Source organism: Rhinolophus sinicus, linkage group LG03 (assembly GCF_036562045.2).
Source record: "Rhinolophus sinicus isolate RSC01 linkage group LG03, ASM3656204v1, whole genome shotgun sequence".
NCBI lineage: Eukaryota > Metazoa > Chordata > Mammalia > Chiroptera > Rhinolophidae > Rhinolophus > Rhinolophus sinicus.
The window spans coordinates 139,733,484-139,755,715 of NC_133753.1; the positions used below are offsets into that span (position 1 = coordinate 139,733,484).

The 22,232-nt window shown below is 37.1% G+C and overlaps 1 long non-coding RNA gene across 2 annotated transcripts in view; it reads right to left on the reverse strand.

The window, feature by feature from the left end:
* Positions 1 to 11,686: 11,686 nt before the first annotated feature.
* The window catches only part of LOC109448664 (uncharacterized), a 93,039-nt gene continuing 82,493 nt past the window's right edge, over positions 11,687 to 22,232 (reverse strand). For both annotated transcript variants that reach the window (XR_012495017.1, XR_012495014.1), the window contains one exon: positions 11,687 to 11,952. This is a non-coding gene — a long non-coding RNA (uncharacterized LOC109448664). The remainder of the gene's footprint in view (positions 11,953 to 22,232) is intronic.

A 22,232-nucleotide genomic window follows, 5' to 3' on the forward strand; every position in this document is an offset into this window, starting at 1 on the left:
CACAAGTTAAAAGCATGGAAAAAAAATGAAGCCAAAGAGACTTGGATTTTATTCCCATATCTCAAATATTATCTATATAGCCAGGAAACATTATTTAACCCCTTTAAATTTAAGTTTCTGCACTGATGAAATGACATGAGCAAGTCCCTACCTCATAGGTTTTCAGAGGGTTAAATTAAATGATACAGGAAAAGCACTAGAGTCTGGTCCATGAAAAGTATTTAAAATGTTTGGTAATTTGCTTTGGTAATTTTCTTCCAATAAAATATCCTACTAGTTCCCAAATATTCCGTGTATATTCCAAGTTATGTAACTTGACTCATGCTGTTCCCTTTGTTTGGAATACCCTATCTTCAAGGCCTGACTCAAGTATATCCTCTTTTATAGACTTCCTTACTACTGGCTTTTCTCCTACACTTTCTGCTTTCTCTGGCTCAGAGCAATGATTGAGTCCTTGACATAACTCGCCTTGTTTCACTAATATCCCCCCTCCCAATTGACTTTTACTCTATGTTAGTTAGAACAAGCCCCAGGTAGTACATCATCAGAGTACAACACTGAACAATTTCATACAGTGGACACTCAGTAGTCCAGCTGTGTATAATCTGGACAATAGTTGGGAAGTGGAAAAGTTCAGATGTATGGCGTTTCCTTAGGCAAGAGTACACAGGCATACCAGGCATACTTCCCTTTGTTGCATTTCACTGACATTATGTTCTTTTATAGATTGAAGGCAAGACCCTCCACCAGCAAAAAGATCACACTCGCTTTGTTGTAGTTGTCTGGAACCAAACCTGTAATATCTCTGAGGTATGCCTGTAAAATGGCAGCCGTCACTCCAAAATCAACCCATAGACCTGTTTTATCTGATGAAAACAGGGTTTTCCAATAAAGAATAGGTGCTTTCAAGTTATTCTTAGTGGAAACTTTTCTCCCTGACTCCTTGTTTCCAAGTAAAGAAACCCTCTGGTAGCACCCCTTGCCTCTTGCCCCATTTTCTTCCCATAAATTAAGATTGATTGACGTGGTTAGCAGGTAATGTTATAATAATTTATTAAAATCTATAAGAAATGAAAATCAGGGATTTTCTTTCCTCCTGCCCTGAACCAGTGCAAACCAGGGACCTGGGTAAATGGAACTCCTCTAAATACCCAAACTTGTTTCCCTTCAGGTACGCTATCCCAAGTGTTATCACCAATGTGTGAGGGGGCAGGTATAGAGAAGTGTCACTGGGTCATTAATAACCACTTTCTCCAAAAGCTTTATCAGAAAAAAAACAAAAAGGATGTTTTTAAATCTCTGTCTAGCTAACCCCTGTGTTATCGCTCAACTAAACTCAGGCAGAGGAAGAGTATCAGATTAGCCTTATTAACCCCTAAAAGTTGCTTCAATGACTTGTACATCATATACTATTTTCTGCTTACTCCAAAGACTTTTGAACAAAATATCACAATTTTAAATAAAAACAGGACCTGGCCCTGCACTTGTATGAGCCTGCCTCACTCACTTCCCCCTAACCTCAGCCCTGGTTCCAATAAAGCTTCGTGTACCAAAACAGGCAGTCGGTCCACAAGTCAGAGTTGGAGGATACAACTTTTTAAAATATTGCATTACAACAATATTTATCTTGACTTCTGAATTGTGAGATGTCCCCTTATATTTTCCATCTGAAGTGAGTGCCCCACTCCCCTCACCCTAGTCCCAGCCCCTCTAAATGATATAACCTTCTTCTCAGGGCACTTTCTGGCAATAGGTAAGTGAAAGGCTCAAGGAAACGTGGGCCAGGACTGTCAAATCATAGTGCTCCATCTCTCTGGCAAGAAGGGTTTTTTGTGTTATTTTATTTTTGTTTTTGCTTGTCGAGCATTTGAGCACAGGACACAAGGAAGACCAGAGTCCTTCCTTAGAACTGAACTAGCAGAAAGGAGTGCTCACTCTTCTGGAGTTGCTAAGTCTGGAAGGAAGAACTCTGCAGCTACCAGAAAGCACCTTCTTCATCGTTTGAAAAGGGCTCTGTGTATAGAACAAAGCCAATCAGAGGCCAGCAGAGATCAAAGCTGGATAGAAAGAGAAAGTCCAGAGGTACTGAGACTCCCCCTCAAGGATCTGAAGTCTTGGTTCCTCTAACAATTCCTTCAGGCATTTGAGCTATACCAGCTACAAGAGCCATCGTATTCCTTTTTTGCTCAAGGTAATCTGAATTGGACTTTTTTCACATGTGTCCAAAATAATCTTGAGCAATTTCAGGATCTCACTGTTAAAGGTTCTTGAAAGTCGATCATTTTCACACAAAAATTTTTCCTGAATTATTTTGGCTGGTCTAACCTTAGCAACTTCAGTTCCAAGAGGGCAAATCCTCCTACTAAATATTGTTCCATGACAAATGGAAGAATGTTTTGTAACATCTTTCTTGTGATCCAAGACACCTGAGGAACTGCTATAAACCATCACAACTTTCCATTTAAAAACAACCCCTGGAAAAGTTAAGAACCAAATAAAGTTTGTCATTCATGTCCTAAAACTCCTTTCCAAATTCCTCTGTGAACACTCCCTCATAGATATTGTGCCTCCAACTATTCCTTAATACATCTGGATTTAGGAGAGGTTGTGGAATAAGAAAATGACTACAAGACATCTAGAATTCTTCCCCAAAATGTCCAGCAAGCTTAATAAAGCTAATAGCCAAGAAATTCTACTTCAAGTGAACCCTATCAAGAAAATTTGTCTTCATAAAATGTCAGACACCTCACCCTACTTTCTCCACGGAAACTGGGACTCAGAGTTCACAGGGTCAAAGAAAAACTCTTCCTCCAAGGCCTCTAGCTATGTCTGGGTTCTCTAAGTAGCTGATTCCTTGGGCCTCCATAGATGACAGAGTACTCAGACTTGATTCATCATAGAAGATGAAAACTGATTTTTTTTTTTTTTACTTACCATAAAATAAGATTGCTTGTAATGACTCTAAATTATCTTAAGTAGCTGGAATTCTGTAAACTTTTATTTAAAAATGCTTACATTTTGTCTGAAGAGAGAGTATGGTTTTGTATTGCCACCCACAGATCCCAATAGAACCAGGTCCAGAGGTCTCACTCTGTGCTCAATGCTAGCCTAAGCCCTAGGGGGCTGTGCTAGATGCACGTTACCGTTTTGTGGCTCACAGTATAGAGCAAATAAGAGTTTAAGGCAGAGGCTGGAACCAAGGGACTGGTTTCTATAGAACCAAGTCTATAGAAAATGTAAGTGAGGAGGAAGGGCTGTTGTGCTCAGGTTGTACCCTGCTGAGGTGGGGCTGAAATCTGTCCTTTAATTTCTAACTGATCTGTGCATCTGGCACCAATTTCTAATTGTTCCACCTGGTGGGGTCTCCCTTTTGCAATTTATCCAGGAAGAAGCAGGATATACTAGAGGATGCCCTAGAGATCACAGACCCAGGGTTTCAGGTTTCTGCACTCAACAGTTCAACCAAAGCAAGGCAGGCAGAACTGTGGAGCTTTATGTCCACGTGAAAACACTCGGGATTCCAGTTTTGAATGAGACAGCAAAGAGCAGCAAATAACTTTGATTACAAAATGAACTGATATGATCAAAATCCCAATGGCATTTTTTAAGAAAACAGAACAAAAAAGTCATCAGATTTGTATGGAACCACAAAATACCCTGAATAGCCAAAGCAATCCTAAGAAAAAAGAGCAAAGCTGGAAATTTCACATTCCCTAACTTTAGCTTGTAGTACAGGGTAACAATAATCAAAACAGTAAAGTACTGACAGAAAAAGAGACACACAGATGAATGGAATAGAATAGAGAACCCAGAAACAAACCCACATAAATAAGGACAGATAATTTTCAACAAAGAAGCCAAAAACATACAATGGAGAAAAAACAGCCTCTTCAATAAATGGTGCTGGGAGAATTGGAAAGTCACATGCAAAAGAATGAAACTAGACTGCTGTCTGTCACCGTGTACCAAAATTAACTCAAAATGGATCAAAGACCTAAACATACCATGTTTCCCAGAAAATAAGACCTAGCCGGACCATCAGCTCTAAAGCGTCTTCTGGAGCAAAAATTAATATAAGACCTGGTCTATGATATGATATGATATGATATGATATGATATGATATGATATGATATGATATGATACAATATATAATATAATATCAGGTCTTATGTTAATTTTTGCTCCAAAAGACACATTAGAGCTGATTGTCCGGCTTATTTTTGGGGAAACACGGTAAGACCTAAAACAGTAAAATGCATAGAAGAAAACATAGGTACTAAACTTTTGGACCTTGGGTTCAATGAGCATTTTATGAATTTGACCTCAAAGGCAAGGGAAGTAAAAACTAAAATAAATGAATGGGACTACATCAAACTAAAAAGCTTCGCACAGCAAAAGAAACCATCGACCAAATAAAGAGGCAACCAACCGAATAAGGGAAGATTTTTGCAAACAATGCCTCCGATAAGGGGCTAATATCTAAAAGATATAAGGAACTCATATAACTCAACAACAACAACAAACAAAAAACAAAAAAAAAAAAAGCAATCCAATTAAAAAATGGGCAGAGTGCCTAAACAGACATTTCTCCAAAAAAGACATACAAATGGGCGATAGACATAGGAAAAAATGCTCAACATCACTAATCAGCAGAGAAATGTAAATCAAAAACACAATGAGACATCACCTCACCCGAGTTAGAATGGCTACCATCAACAGGACAAATAACAAGTCTTGGAGAGACTGTGGAGGGAATACACTGTTGGTAGGAATGCAGATTGGTGCAGCCACTATGGAAGGCAGTGTGGAGGTTCCTCAGAAAATTACGAATAGAATAACCGTGTGACTCAGCAATCCTTCCCCTGGGTATCTACCCAAAAAATCTGAAAACATTTATCCATAAAGATATATGTGCTCTAATGTTCATTGCAGCTTTATTTATGGTGTCTAAGACATGGAAACAACCAAAGTGTCCTTCAACAGATGATTGGATAAAGATGTGGTGTATATACACAATGAAATACTGTTCTGCCATAAGAAAAGATGAAATAGTATCATTTGCAACAACATGAATGGATCTTGAAATTATTATGCTGAGTGCAATAAGTCAGACAGAAAAAGTAGAGAACCATATGACTTCATTGATATGTGGTATATAAAACTGAAAACAATAAAGGAACAAGACAAACAAATGAACAAACAAAAACACAGACCCAGACAATAGTTTAGTGGTTATCATAGTGTAAGTGGGGAGAGGGGGGAGGTAGATGATGGTAAAGGGGATCAAATATATGGTGATAGAAAGAGAACTGACTCTGGGTGGTGAACACAATGTGATATATATGGATGATGTATTACAGAATTGTACACCTGAAATCTATGTAACTTTACTAACAATTGTCACCCCAATAAACTTTAAAAAAAATAACATGAATTGATTTCTGATAATCAAACCAAACTGATAAATCAATCACATGTAGTAGGCAGAATACCCTCGGACACACATCCTAATTCCCAGAACCTGTGAATATGTTACATGACATGGCAAAGGGGCATGAAAGTTGCAGATGGAAGTAAGTTTGTTAATCAGCTGACCTTAAAATAGGGGAAGTCTCTTGGCTTATCCAGGTAAGTCCAATGTAATCATAAGGGTATTTTAAAACAGCCCTGGTAAAGGAATCCTACAGTTTAAAATCCAAATGGAAAAAAAGGTGGGGGGGGGGGCGGAATAACTCAGGCAAGCATAGATAAAGTTGTTAAATACTTACATCTCAAAAATCCCAACTATCATATTTTTATAGAAATAAATTAGAAAAGCATATACATTTTCTAATACGTGAAAACTTCATAGGCATGCACCATTTTAAAGAGGCTTTTTTTACAATGTATATAAAAAAAAAAGATTAAATTTGCCATGGCTTAAATCTTGCCATATATTAGCCAATTTCTATGGTTAAGAAAAATTGACAAATTTATAAATTGGGTTTTTTATACTGTTTATAAAGATAAGAATGTATTTGATGGAGCACAAAATAAATGCTGAACCTGAGTAGTAGAAATACAAGGTATATGGATTTAATTTACAAAACTGTATGCATATTTTTCTACACTTACGAGGTCTGACAATTAAGTTAATGAACTCATCCTAGAAAAAGCGCTACATACCTCTTTGCTGAATGATCACCTTCAAAGTATTCCCCTTGGGAAGCTATGTACTGAAGCCAGTACCTAGTGCCCCCTTCAAAGCAATTTTGGAACTCTTTTTCTGGAATGGCCATCAGAGCTGTCGTCGTATTACCCTTGGTGTCCTGAATGTCATCAAAATATCTTCCTTTCAATATTTCCTTTATCTTCAGGTAAAGAAAGAAGTTATTGGAGGCCAGATCAGGTGAATTATTTGTTGACTGGCTAAAAAATTCCTCACAGACAGTGACGTGTGAGCAGGTGCATTGTTGTGATGCAAGAGCCATGAATTGTTGGTGAAAAGTTCAGGTCGTCTAACTTTTTCAAGCAGCCTTTTCAGCACTTCCAAATAGTAAACTTGGTTAACTATTTGTCCAGTTAGTACAAATTCATAATGAATAATCCCTCTGATATTAATAGTGGTTAGCAACATTGTTGCAACAAGTTCGTGAACTTAATTGTCACACCTAGTACATCCACTAATGTCGTCAATTAGGCTTATAGATTTAATGAAAACACAGACATCATTACACTACATTAAATTTAGCCTCTTGTAACATTTTGTGTAGGGTAGAGCTTAGTCTGTTGCTATGTCACAGTGGTAGAGTAATGTAGCCATACTTTCTCCCCATCTTGAAGTAACTACAGTAATGCACTGAGGGCTCTGAATTAAGTCTACATTTTCTTCCTCCTCCCACCCCCAACACAGCCCAGGTTCATTATGCTCTGATGAAAACAATATTCTTGTACTTATCTCAAGCCCTTACTTCAGATAAGTAGCACGTGGCCTAGGTGAACTAAAAGATTAAAATCATTACAGTTGGAAGTGTACTATGCATGATACAGCAATTTAGAAAAATGCTTACAAAACTAAACATGTACCTATGCTACGACCAGCAATTCCACTCTGAAATATATACACAAGAGAAATGAAAGTATGACCATGCAAAGACTTGTAGTGACTTTACTCATAATGGTCAAAAACTGGGTAAAAAATGAGTAAATAAATCATAGTCATTACATTTGAGATACTACTCAGCAATAAAAAGAAATGAGCTACCGATACTCATAACAATATGGATGGATCTCAAAAACATGCTCAGTGAAAATCTTACAAAAAGGGTAGATATGAATCATTCCATTTGTATGAAGTTGTAAAATAGCAAAATTAATCTGTTCTAAAAAAAACATCTAGTGGTGTTAGGAGCAGGTGCTGACTTGGGAACGGACACAAGGGAACTTTCTGGGTGATAGGAAGTGGTCTGGGTTACACAGGAGTATACGTTAGTCAAGATCATGAAATTGCACACTTAAGACATGAGAATTGTATATAAAGTTTACCTCAAAAACTCATAAACAAATACTAAATTTTAATGCTCATTGTGTTGAAATGCTTAGAGGGTAAAGCGTACTGACTGGTGTCTGCAATTTATTTTGAAATGCATCAAGAAATATAGGCTGGGTTGATGGATGGATAGAAAGAATGGATATGTGATAATACAAATATAACAAAAAATTAAGCTTGAAAACAATCTTAATTTTAAAATGTAATAATTAATGGATAACAAGCATCCACAATTGAGTAGCCAATTAAAGGACCGATTTTCAGTTAGAATTTGAATATTCACCAGTCCTGTTTGCCCTCATCCTGCTGTTTGACGGACCTGTAGCAAGTCTATAATCATATCCCACACCTTGTATGGATACCAACATCCATTCAAGGAGCTTTACATGGCATTTTATTTGCTGTAAACATTACATTATAAGTAGGTCTCCCAAAAACTCAAGAACAACCCTAAGTCAAGGAGGGTGAACATTTACTTAACTAATGCAGAAGGAGGACAATTTTCAAATTCTGAACTTCTACGAAGTTAGGATAGCCAAAGTCCCGAGTCCTTTAGAATTAATTCCTAAAACAAAGGTCTGGCTCATAAGGGATTATGAGGATACTGAGATGACCCTATTTATCTCTTTGGGAGGGCTGAGGATTTCCCTTACAAATGCCAGCAATCCTGAGCCATTGGGAGGACAATATTAAGGTCTCCTTCAGCAGACACATCTCAACATCTGAAATGATTTTTTTTTGTTGTACTCAGCATATGATATAAAGTTCACCTATTTAAAGGATCTTCATCAAACCTTTATTTTTCTTTCTTTCATTTCACACAAATAAGGACTTCAAACTTTTCTTGACTTTGTCTTCTTTAGGATTTATTTTGTCCCAGAATTTAGAGAAAGACTGCTGTGTCACACAAAATCCAAACAATACCATATGGCACACTGAGTAAAATTACTTTGTGAATGGTCAGAATTTGCCCTTGCACATGACCTTGACCTAAATTCTTCTGCTACTCCAAGGTAGAGCAGTATAGAAATTGCTGAGTTTCTCTCTTTCCCAAGCCCAATCCCTTAATAATGTCTCATAAATCATTACAATTCTCAGAAGTCCTCTGGTAGGAAATTTAGATGAGGAAACTTTCCTAGCAAAAGGAACCCAACCCTCCAATACAGACCACAATTCAGAATTAAGTACAAAACTAAGGATTTGTCTTTATAACTCTTAAGATAAAACTCAGACAAAGATTAGAAGTAGCATTCTTTCTTTGATATTTTTGATATATGCTATTTTAGAGAATTATGTATTCTGGTTTTGAATAATTTATATCAAGGGAAAAATAAAACTAAAGATTGAAAGAATATTGAGTGGCAAATGTAACTTTCAGAGCTCAGTACTGTTGTTCTTTCAGAGATATGGCTAAAAAAAAAGTGAAGAAATGTCCCTGAATTCAACTAATTATTCTCCTTCTATAAAACAGTCTACTCAACAGACATGTAATAGCTCACAGAGACTTCTTTTAAGGTTTGATTTATTCAAAATAATCTTTAGCCTTTGATATTTAAGAAAATGACATGGTATTGAAAGCTCCATGTAAATTATTACAGGGTCAGAGAACTTAGCTTCACACTAACCTTTCTTATCCTTGAATCAGAAAATGTTCCAAATATAAAACCTTTCACTTTTAATCCATGAATCTAAGCAAGTGAGGAGAGCTAACTGTAAATTAGTTGGATGCTGTCAGTGCTCTATTACCCATGCAATTTTGAACCCCAAATGCTAGCTTTGTGCAATGAATTTTCCAGGACCAATTTGATGGATATAAAACCTCCTTAATCAGCTTACAAGACTAATAACTCCTTCATGTGAGTATGTGTATGAGTGTGTGTATGTGTGGTGTGCAGAAGAGAAAGCATTAACAAAATAGGTTGGGGAGTATCAAATAAGTCTTCTCATCTTTTTTTACCATATTCCTTGTTTTAACTATTTAGAATTAACCAGCTCTGCAAGCAAATCTAAACTATCAAATGACATACGATTTTGCTATGACTCACTATTCAAAAAGCATTTATTGAACTCCTACTTTGTACCAGGGCCAGAAGAAACAGCTACTTAAGACATGTCTGTGGCTTTAAGAAGTTTATGATCACAGTACATGATCAGGTGGTAGAGCTAAGCAGAGGCTCTGTTGTTTATCCTCTCTGGCACTGAAATTCTTCGTAATAAAAATAAATAGAAAAACGTTTTGGCAAGACGTCTCTAAGTTCTCTTGTAGAGCTAAAACTCTGTAATCATATGAATTCATTATATTCTCAGATATGTTAGACATTTTGAAGTTGGAGGGCGAGGGAGAAGCCCAGTTTAATACAGTTGAAGTTAGTTTGCCGTACAAATATCCAGGAAATTGAAGAATAACACAAAAAAAATCCTCTTAACAGCTTCATTCTAGCAACGTAGCCCACATTTGTTCTTCCTTAATGTCAAGTTTCAACTTCCTGATGGTTCCACTACTTTCTACTTCAGCTTCTATAATGTCTACTCAGTGACTCTGCTCCTCTTTCCTCAACCTTTGGCTTTTGCAGGTGGCAACTACGGCAACCTTATGGAGTCTGCTAATGGATTTCTTTCTGTGAGTCACTGTGCTTTTGAGCTGCTTTACCATTTGCGTGTCTCACATTTGAAAGCCTTAAGAAGATCTAATCAAGTCTAGTCTCCAACCTCCTGTATGGAGTGTCCTGTTTCCCCTGACATGTCACCCCACAGATCACTGACCAGTCTAGTGCTGCCCTCTTTTTACTCGGGCGCTAATCTTTGGTCCAGACATCTGTGTTGCTAAGCGAGAACTCCCCTGTGCCAGGGCAAGGAACCACCTGTGCCTGTGTCGTTCAGAAACTGGATAGGCATCAGAACAATCACCAAACATACCTGGGGCACCACACATTTTCTCAGACTGCACCTAGACTATCATTAATTTAAATTTCATCTGGTATATACATAAGGATGAAATTCAGAAAATTTGACTGAGCCACCCCTATAGCAATGGCAAAATAAGGAAGTCCTAATTGCTTTACTAAGAACACTACCTCAAAAATTTAACACTTAAAAGCAGAAATTAAAAGGAATTAAATTTAAAAACTCACATATTGCCTTTTCAAATTATAAGCTCAAATGTATTAACATAATAAAAATATAGATCTAGTTTCTAATGAAAAATCTAAATGTTAAAAAAAAATCTAGCCGTAAAGATCAGAAACATTTATCAGAGGAGCTTATGTTTCTGATAAATATTTAAGTGTGTAAGGCAGAACCACTGAGAACAATAAATACTTTATAGCTGGTACTTTGTCAAAACTATAAGTGGCTCTGCCTTAGAATTTTACATCATCACTGAATTTACAGTCATTTGATAAGTGGAACAGGGCAAGAATTACTTCTTTCTAAATCTAAACCAGGTAATAAATCTACCATCAGGATTCTTCTTATTGTCTGTTATCATCTGATGACAATGCCTTTTACCTTCATTGTCTTGGCAGAAATATGCTATGTAAAACTATAATGTCATATCACTCACTGTGATTTAACACTATCCAGCCCAGACCATTTTAATCAATCAAAATTGTCGCTTTTTAGTGTAATGATTTTGTGGTGAATTCCCTGTGTTTAATATGATATATGCTCCTATCTACCCGCTGATTTACTATTCTCTTCCCAAGTCTAACAGCTCAGGAGGCTGTTCTTGCTTTTGGACATCTTTGGAATTAGCAAACAAGAATAATTTGTGGTAATAAAATGCTAATTTCTATGACACAAGGCTGAAAAGATATCTTAAGTGATAGTAGCTGCAGCTACTTTGAAGTGGAAATAAAAGATGGTTTTGTGAATTAAAACCACAGTAGTCCTAGAGCTCCTCCCTCTGTATCCAAAAACGATCAAGGCATCTATAATACTATAACCAAGGACCTCAGTATATGATTTTTCCTTCAATACTATCAAGAACAAATCAGAAACACATGAAGTATTCCCCTTTATCAAATTCAGATATACATTGTGCAATTTCTTTGTTTTAAAAACAAATTTCAAGAAATTTAAAGTGATTCCTTAAGGAATAATGAAAAATCTTTTCTACTAGAGATAAGGTTAAAAAAAAATAAATAAATCAACCCCAGTTCCCATTTCTCAATGATACGCATTTAGGATTGGCTACAATGCAGTAACAACCACCCACAAAATCTCAGTGGTCAAACACTATAATTTCTTGCTCATGCTGTGTACCCCAAACAGGTCCACAGACAGTGATTTAGGGATTCAATGATTCAGGGACTCAAGCTACATATTCCACATAGGTCACCAGCGAGTCACTGAGGGAGCTCAGTTTATGGAGGTTCTATTGTCTTGTAGCTGCACCATCTGGAATATGCAGCCTCCTGAGACACTGTGGAAGGGAAAGAGAGAGTTCCCTAGTCAGTGATTACATGAGTAAATGACATGACTCTTGTGCTCATAGCCCATTGGCCAGAACTAGTTACATGGCTTTTCCCCACTGCAAGGTTGGGAGAAAACATTATCCTCCTATGCACCTGGAAGGAGAAAATAGTATATGGGCGAGTTCAAGAAGTCTCAACTTACATGTTTCTAAAGAATACAATTTCCAAATTTATTACAGGCAACTCTCCACAGACTCTTGAAAATCATGTATTTGCTCTGAAATCTATCATCTTACACATACATGTAGAGAGAAAATTACCTATGTGACACAAGATAAATTAACAATTGGTTCCATTATTCAAGGTATCATATATATTTAAACGAGAGGAAAACAAATAGCTTGCCTATAGTTTAGGCTAATAAAAGCATTTAAAATTTTTCTAAATCTTGTTCCACTTGGCAAAGTAATAAAAATAATTAAAAATAATTTTTTTCATTTTGATATCCAGTTATCCCAATTCTGGCTTATTGGAGCATAAACACAGTTTTAAGCACAAAAATATGAATAAGAAATCTAAGATTTCAATATTTTTAATTTAACCTTAGTAGAATGAGTTTCTTGCAAACTTGTTAAAGTTGATTCCTTCCTCACTGTTACTGTTCCCACTGACAAGGCCAGATACTGTCACTGCAGTTCTTAGTGGGCTGAATCAAGAGCTTCTGGGTTGAGCTGGTTCCCCTAGTCCCCTCCCTATGCTGAGGAGAAGAGGATTATGAGAGTTTATTCATTCATTCAACAAATATTTGTTGAGTACCTACTATGCACCAGGCCATCTGCCATACTCTGAGAATGTAGCAATAACTGAAAAAAACAACCCCCCCCCAAAAAAAAAATTCTTCTCTCCTGGACCTTACATAATAGTGAAAAAGGAGGACAAACAAGATTAAGGGGAGCCTTAGAATAAACAGACAAATGAGGAGGATAATTCCATGTAATGATGAATATAACAAAGAAAATAAAATCAAATAAAAGGATAGGGAGAGGAGTGGAATTTGGAGCTACTTTGGAGTAGATGGCCAGGAAAGGTCTCTGAGGATGTGACATTTGAGCTGAGAGCAGAAGGGTATGAAGAAGCCGGGGCAGAGAACTTTGGTTTGAAGGAAACTCAAAGTCTTTAGACAGGAAAAAAGCTTGCCATTAGATAGGAAAAACTCCAGAGCCACAAGAGTAGGGAATAAGGAAAACTAGTAGATAGACCAAGTCGAAACAGGATTAGGGAAAAATAAGAAAACAGGTAATGGCAACTCAAGGTAATTCAAGTCCCCAGATTTCCAAACCATTAATATGGTATGGAACAGAAAATTTCATGTGGTGATTAATAGTTTATACCAAGCAAGTTCAGTAGGACTGCTAGGCCTGAGAGTGTAAAAACTCATCCTCCAATTCTAAAGAACATTCTAGAAAAGATTTAGGGAGTTAAAATTATTGACTGGCTAGTATAAATTTGGAGGCTGTGAAGGTGGTTGGGGTAAGGAAAGAAATAAAGAGATTGAGTCTGTCTTAAGAAATCTACAACTGAATAGAAAAAGCAGAGGATACAAGACTTGGGAGTGAATCAAGGACCTTTGAAAACAAAACGTAATTAAGTGCAAGTTAACATGAAACAAATTATATCTCAAGTGCAGAGGAGTCAGAAACAAGTTAATTACTCAAGAAAGGAGAGAGTGAATTTTATTTAGAGTTTTGAAGTAGAGGCCAGATGAAAGATTTCCTTGTGGAAAGCTAAGAAAATGTCAAAGCAAGGTACCCCATGTGAAGGAAAAGAAGTGTGCCAGGTGTGAAAATGTTTATTGTTTTGGTAATCTCTTGCTGTGTAACAAACCATCATAAAATCTAATGGCTTAAGGCAATTCATTACCGTCTGTCATGGTTCTGTGGATTGACTGTTCTGCTGGGTGGCACTTACTGGGGTCTCTCATGCAATGGGAGTAAGACAATGGCTGAGGATCAATTGGGCTGCTCATCGAAGATGGCAATGATGCTGGCTTTTGGAGGGAGCTCAGTTAGAGATTCAACTGCAGTGCCTACAAGTTGCATCTCTGTGTTGCTTGAACTTCTACCAGCAACAGCAACTCCTAGTTTCCAAGAGGAAATGTCTCATAAGTAAGCATTACAAAAGAACAAGGCAGAAGCTGTAAAGCTTCTTATCACCTAGCCTCCATGCCCCATAACATCACTTTCACCACATTAATTAATCAAGCAAGTCACTAAGGTCAGCCAATAGTCAACAGGAAGAAAATTAAACTCCATCCCTTGGCATGAATAGGAGCTGTGTATATAAAGAGGAACAGAATCCGTAAGAGTAATCTTCTCTATCTACTACCGTCCAGCCTTTAGCCACCAAAATTCACGCCCCTCCGACTCACTCTCTCAAGACTCCCAACATTTGCATCCCACTCAGCCTCAGGCTCAGGCTTGAGGTCCAATATTTTGTCATTTAAATTAGGTCCAGGTACCTAATGCTGTTTCCTCAGGTTTAGTTTTTTGGTTTTAGTTCAAGTTTTTAATTTTTCATTTACAGTTGCCATTCAATATCATTTTATATTAGGTTAACATGTACTGCATAGTGGTTAGACATTCACATAATTTACAAAGTGATCCCCCCTAATAAGTCTCGTACCTACCTGGCACTATACATAGTTATTACAATATTTTGACTATATTCTCCATGGTGTACTTTACCCCCCCATGACTATTTTGTAACTACCAATTTGTACTGCTTAATTCCTTCACCTTTTTCATCCAGTTCCCAATCCCCATCTCATCTGACAACAGTTTATTCTCTGTATCTATGAGTCTGTTTGTTTTGTTTGTTCATTTATTTTGTTCTTAATTCCACATATAAGTGAAATCATATTTCACTTAATCGTATTTGTCTTTCTCTGACTTATTTCACTTAGCATAATACTCTCTAGGTACATCCATACTGTGGCACATGGCAAGATTTCATTCTTTTTTATGAACAAGTAATAATAAATTGCATATATGTACCACATCTTCTTTATCCAGTTATCTATCAATGGACACTTAGATTGCTTCCATATCTTGGCTACCATAAATGATGCTGCAATGAACATAAAGATGTATATGTCTTTTTCAATTAGTGTTTTGGACTTCTTTGAATAGATACCCAGAAATGGAATTGCTGGGTCATAAGGTAGTTCTGTTTTCAATTTTTTCAGAAACCTCTATACTGTTTTTCATAGTGGCTGCACCAATTTGAGATCCCACCAATATTACACAAGAGTTCTTTTTTCTCCACACTTGTTATTTCTTGATTTACTGATGATTGCCATTCTGACAGGTATGAAGTGGTATCTCGCTGTGGATTTAATTTGCATTTCTCTGATGATTAATAACGTTGATCATCTTTTCATATGTTTATTGGACTTCAGTATATCCTCTTTGGAGAAATGTCTATTCAGGTCTTCTGCCCATTTTTTTTTTTAAGTTAGATTGTCAATTTTTTTGGTGTTAAGTTGTATGAGTTCTTTATAAATTTTGATTGTTAACCCCTTATCAGATGTAGCATTGGCAAATATCTTCACTCATTCAGTAGGTTTTTCCGTTTTGTTAATGCTTTCCTTTGGTGTGCAAAATCTTTTTAGTTTGATGTAGTTCCATTTGTTTATTTCTTTTCCCTTGCCTGCGGAGCCACAGCAGAAAAAAATATTACTAAGAGCAGTATCAGATAGTTTATTGCCTATGTTTTCTTCTAGGAGTTTTATGATTTCAAGTCTTACATTTAAGTCTTCCATTTTGAGTGTATTCTTTTGCATGGTCTAGTTTATCTGGTCTAGTTTCATTTTTTGTATGAGTCTGTCCAGTTTTCCCAACACCACTTATTGAACATATTGTCTTTACCCCAATGTATACTCTTGTCTCCTTTGCCATAGATTAATTGACCATATAGGCGTGGGTGTATTTCTCGGCTCTCTATTCTGTTCCATTGATCTATGTGTCTGTTTTAATGCCAGTACCATGCTGTTTTGATTACTGTAGCCTTGTATTTTGATATCAGGTAAGGTGATACCTCCAACTTTGTTCTTTTTTTCCAAGAATGCTGTGGCTATTTGGGGACTTTGGTGGTTCCATATAAATTTTAGGATTATTTGTTCTAGGTCTGTGAAAAATGTCATTGGTATTTTGATAGGGATTTCATTGAATCTATAGATTGCTTTGGGTAGTATGGACTTTTTAACGATTTTAATTCTTCCTATCCATAAGGGTGGAATATGCTTCCACCTATTTGTGTCTTCTTCAATTTCTTTCTTCAATGTTTTATAATTGTCCAAATGCAGGCCTTTTAACTCCTTGGTTAAATTTACTTCGTTTTTTTGTTTGTTTGTTTGATGCAGTTGTAAATAAAATTGTTTTCTTAATTTTTCTTTTTGATAGTTTGATATTGGTGTATAAAAATGCAACTGAGTTCTGAATATTAATTTTGTAACCTGTACATTACTGAATTAATTTATCAGTTCTAATAGGTTTTTTTTGTTTTTGTTTTTTGGGTTTTTTTGGTGGAATCTTTAGGGTTCTCTCTATATATAGTAGCATGTCATCCGCAAATAATGGGTTTTACTTCTTTCTTTCGAATTTGGACGCCTTTATTTCTTTTTCATGTCTGATTGCTTCCAATACCATGGACTTCCAATACTATGTTGAATAAAAGTGGTGAATGCACATCATTGTCTGTTCCTGATCTTAAGAAAAATGCTTTTTGCTAAAATAAACGAATGGGACTATATGAAACTTAAAAGCTTCTGCACAGCAAAAGAAACCATTGACAAAATAAAGAGGCCACCAACTGAATGGGAGAAGATTTTTGCAAACAGTGCCTCCGATAAGGGGCTAGTATCCAGAATATACAAGGAACTCAAGCAACTCAACAACAACAAAACAAACAACCCAATTGAAAAATGGGCAGAGGACCTGAAGAGACATTTCTCCAAAGAGGACATACAAATGGCAAATAGACATATGAAAAAATGCTCAACATCACTAATCATCAGAGAAATGCAAATCAAAACCACAATGAGATACCACCTCACCCCAGTCAGAATGGCTATCATCAACAAGACAAATAGTAACAAATGTTGGAGAGGCTGTGGAGAAAAAGGAACCCTCATACACTGTTGGTGGGAATGCAGACTGGTGCAGCCGTTATGGAAGGCAGTGTGGAGGTTCCTCAAAAAATTATGACTAGAATTGCCATATGACCCAGCAATCCCTCTCCTGGGTATCTACCCAAAAAATTTGAAAACATTTAGAGATAAAGACACGTGTGCTCCAATGTTCATTGCAGCTTTGTTTACAGTGGCCAAGACATGGAAACAACCAAAATGTCCTTCGATAGATGAATGGATAAAGAAGTTGTGGTATATATACACAATGGAATACTATTCGGCGGTAAGAAAAGATGATATAGGAACATTTGTGACAACATGGATGGATCTTGAGAGAGTAATGCTGAGCGAAACAAGTCAGACAGAAAACGCAGAGAACCATGTGATTTCACTGGTATGTGGTATATAAACCAAAAACAACAAAAGAACAAGACAAACAAATGAGAAACAGAAACTCATAGACACAGATAATAGTTTAGTGGTTGTCAGAGGGTAAGGGGGGTGGGGGGTGGGGGGTGGGAGATTAGGGTAAGGGGGATCGAATATATGGTGATGGAAGGAGAACTGACTCTGGGTGATGAACACACAATAGGATTTATAGATGATGTAATACAGAATTGTACACCTGAAATCTATGTAATTTTACTAACAATTGTCATCCCAATAAATTTAATAAAAAATAAAAATAAAAAAATGCTGTTAGCTTTTCACCATTAAGTATGATGTTAGCCATGGGTGTGTCATGTATGGCCTTTATTATGTTGAGGTATGTCCCCTCTATCCCCATTTTGCTGAGGTTTTATCATAAATAGATGCTGGATTTTGTCAAGTGCTTTTTCTGCATCTATTGATACAATCCTACATTTTATCCTACATTTTCTTTATGGGGTGTATCATGTTAATTGATTTGCATATATTAAACCAAATTTGCATCCTAGGAATACATCCTACTTGATCTTTTTAATGTATTGCTGAATTCGATTTGTTAATATTTTGTTGAGGATTTTTGCATCTATGGTCATCAGGGATATTGGCCTACAATTTTATTTTTTTGAAATGTCTTTGTCTGGTTTTGGATTCAGGGTAATGGTGCCCTCGTAGAATGAGCTTAGGAATCTTCCATCCCCTTGAAGTTTTTAGAATAGTTTGAGAAGGACAGGCATTAATTCTTCTTTAACTGTTTGGTAAAATTCACCTGTGAAGCCACCCAGTCCAGCACTTTTGTTTGTTGGGAGTTTTTTGATTACTGATTCAATTTCGTTAGTAGTAATCGGTCTGTTCAGATTTTCTGTTTCTTCTTGATTCATCTTGGAAGATTGTATGTTTCTACAAATTTATCCATTTCTTTCAGATTTTCCAGTTTGTTGGCACATAATTGTAATATTTTCTTATACTGGTTTGTATTTCTGTGGTGTCAGTTGTCACTTCTCCTCTTTCATTTCTGATTTTATTTGGGTCATCTCACTTCTTTTCATGTGAGTCTGGTTAAAGGTTTATCAATTTTGTTTATCTTTTCAAGAACAAGCTCTTGGTTTCATGGATCTCTTGTATTATTTTTCTTTAGACTCTATTTCATTTATTTCTACTCTGATATTTGCTATTCCCTTCCCTCACTTTGAGCTTTGTTTCTGGTTCTTTTTAGTTCCTTTAGGTATAAGGTTTGATTGTTTATTTGAGATTTCTCTTGTTTCTTAAGGTAGGCCTATATTGCTATGAATTTCCCTCTTAGGGTTGCTTTCGCTGTGTCCCATAAATTTGGAGTCATTGTGCTTCATTGTCATATGTCTCAAGGTATCTTTTGATTTCTTCCTTGATCTCATTATTAACTCATTCGTTGCTTAGTAGCATATTATTCAATATCCATGTGTTAGTGGGTTTTTCAGTTGTTTTCTTGAAATTGATTTCTAGCTTCATACCATTGTGGTTAGAGAAGACACTTGACATAATTTCAATTTTATTACATTTATTGAGACTTGTTTTGTGGACTAACATGTGATCTATCTTGGAAAATGTTCCATGTGCACTTAAAAAGAATATGTATCCTGCTGCTTTGGGGTGAAATGCTCTAAAAATATCAATTAAATCCTTCTTGTCTAGTGTGTCTTTTAAGGCCACTGTTTCTTTATTGATTTTCTGTCTGGAAGATCTATCTATTGATGTCAATTGTATGTTAAAATCCCTTATTAGGACTGTATTACTGTTGAGCTCTCCCTTTAGGTAAGTCAATATTTGTTTCATATATTTAGGTGCTCCTGTTTGTTTGCATAAATATTTACAAGGGTTATATCCTCTTGTTGCATTGATCCCTTTATCATTATGAAATATCCCTCTTTGTTTCTTATTATAGCCTTTGTTTTAAAGTCTATTTTGTCTAATAAAAGTATTGTTACCCCAGCTTTTTTTTTCATTTCCGTTTGCAGGAAACATCTTTTCCATCACTTTAGCTTCAATCTATTTGTGTCTATCGATCTAAAGTGTGTCTCTTGTAAAGACAGCATATGTATAGGTCTTATTTTCTTATCCATTCAGCTACCGTATTTCTTTTGATGGGAGCATTTAATTCATTACATTTAAAGTGATTATTGATAAGTACATAGTAACTGCCATGTATTATTCATCTTTAGGTTCTTTTTTTACCTTCTTCTTCTTAAAGAAGTCCCTTTAACATTTCTTATGATACTGGTTTGGTGGTGATAAAATCCTGTAACTTTTTCTTCTCTGGGAAGCTCTTTATTTCACCTTCAATTTTAAATGATAACCTTGCTGGGTAGGGTAGTCTTGATTGTAGGTCTTGCTTTTCATCACTTTTGACTATTTTGTGGCAATCTTTTCATGCCTGCAAAGTTGCTGTTGAGAAATCAACTGACAGTCTTATGAGAGCTCCCTTATAGGTGACTAACTGCTTTTATCTTGCTACTTTTAAGATTCTCTCTTTGTCTTTAACCTTTGTCATTTTAATTATGATGTGTCTTGGTATTGACCTCTTTGGGTTCTTCTTCTTTGGGACTCGCTGCACTTCCTGGACTGGTATGTCTATTTCTTCTGTCAGGTTAGGGAAGTTTTCAGTAATATTGCTTCAAATACGTTTTCAATCCCTTTCTTTCTCTCTTCTCCTTCTGGTACCCCTACGATGCAAATGTTGCTACATTTGATGTTGTCCCAGAGGTCTCTTAAATTGTCCTGGTTTTTGTTTTGTTTTGTTTTGTTTTTTATTACTATTCTCTTTCCTTTTTGCTGTTCTATTGGGTGTGTTCTGACATCTTGTCTTCCAAATTGCTAATTCAATCCATTGCTTCATCTAACCTGCTGTTGATTTCTTCTAATGTATTCTTAATTTCAGTCATTGTATTCTTCATTTCTGACTGGCTCTTTTTATAGTTCCTATGTCCTTCTTTATGTTTATTATCTCTTTTTGAAATTCTCACTAATTTCTTTGAGCATCCTTATAACCAGTGTTTTGAACACTGTATCTAGTATGATTGCTTGCCTCCATTTATTTTTCTGGAATTTTCTCCTGTTCTTTCATTTGGGACATGTTTGTCTCTTCATTTTGGCTGCCTCCATGTGTTTGTTTCTATGTATTAGGTAGATCTGCTATGTCTCCCAGTCTTGGCAATGTGGCCTTATGCAGTAGGTATCCTGTAGGGCCCAGTTGAGGAGTCTCTTTGACCACATGAGCTAGGTGCTCCAGGAGTGCCCCTTGTGTGAATTGTGTGTTCCCTCCTATTTTACTTCAGTCTTTATTGCTGTTGGCACATCAGTGGGTAGAACTAACCCTCAGGCTGACTAGCTGTGAGGACTGGCCACAACTGCAGCATATAAGCTGCGGTGCATGGGCTGAACCCACAGAGCAGTATTTGCCCCAGTGGTCTCTGGTACCTACCTTTGGCTGTACCTATTGATGGTGCTTGGTTGTGGTCTGAAGCCTGCCACTGGGTGTGTTGGTTCTGGGGCCTCTTGGGAGGGGCTCTGATGCAGGCCAAGGTCAGCAGCTGCCTGTGACCAGCCTGAGGCTACCTGGTAAGAGCTACTAAGTGATCCACAACTGGTAGCTGCCTATGCTGGACCTATAGGCACGTGGGAGAGGCCACACTGAAAACTTAGGCTGGCTGCCACCTGTACCAGTCCTGGGCCAGCTCAGCAAAAGGCAAAGCTCACCCCAAGGCCTGCCACTACCTATCAGCTGCCTGTAAGGCTCAGCTGCTGAAGGAGCATCGGTGGTACACGAGTTAGGTGAGGCAGAGTCTCGGGGAATCACCAGGCTGGGGCGAGTGGTGTTTACAAAGTTAATGCAGATTCAGATTTGGTGTCTGTGCTGAGCCTGGGGCGACTCAGCATAAAGCAGAGTTCACACCCAGTCCAGCTGCCACCCGCCTGGGGCATGTAGACCTTTGGGAGTTTTTTTAAGAAAGACTGCATCACAGGCCAAGGGTGGCTGCCTGCCACAGAAAGAGCCTCTGGTGCTGCATGAGTTGGGTGGGGCAGGGTCTCATGGAGTCATCAGAGTGGAGCCAATGGAGTTCACCAGACTAATACAGACTGAGATTTGGCTGTATTGGAAGAGGGCTCAACACAGGAACAATCGTGCCTGTCCCTCCAGCCTTTACCCTGCAGCCACAAAACTCACTGTCTCCTTGTATGTCTCTGGTGCTTCCCAAGCCATTGTCACCAGGTCCTTGTATGGCATAGTCCTGTTTCCTGAGAATGATTCACTGGAGCTTTTGGCTGCTACTTCTGGGATTTTGGTTCTGCCCTTCTTTCCCCATGAGCAAAGTCATCCTTGTAACTAAGCAGATTTTTTTCAGCTTGCTTTCTGTATAGGCTAGGAGAACAAAAACTTCTCTTCATTTTGTACTATCTCATCCCTTTCATTCCAAGTTTCTATAATTCCTTTCAAAGTTTTGTGGGCTTCCTGTGTGTCTAATCATAATCCACTCCATTCAACAAAAGTCACACCCCAATTTCTTTCCCCCCAAAAAAATTATATATATTTGGCCTAAGCATCCCATGGGACAATGACCTTAAGATATTTAGAAGCTTTCTTTGTCTAGTTGAAAATATCAAACAGTCACACTCTCAAGAGTCTTCAGGGGCTCTATT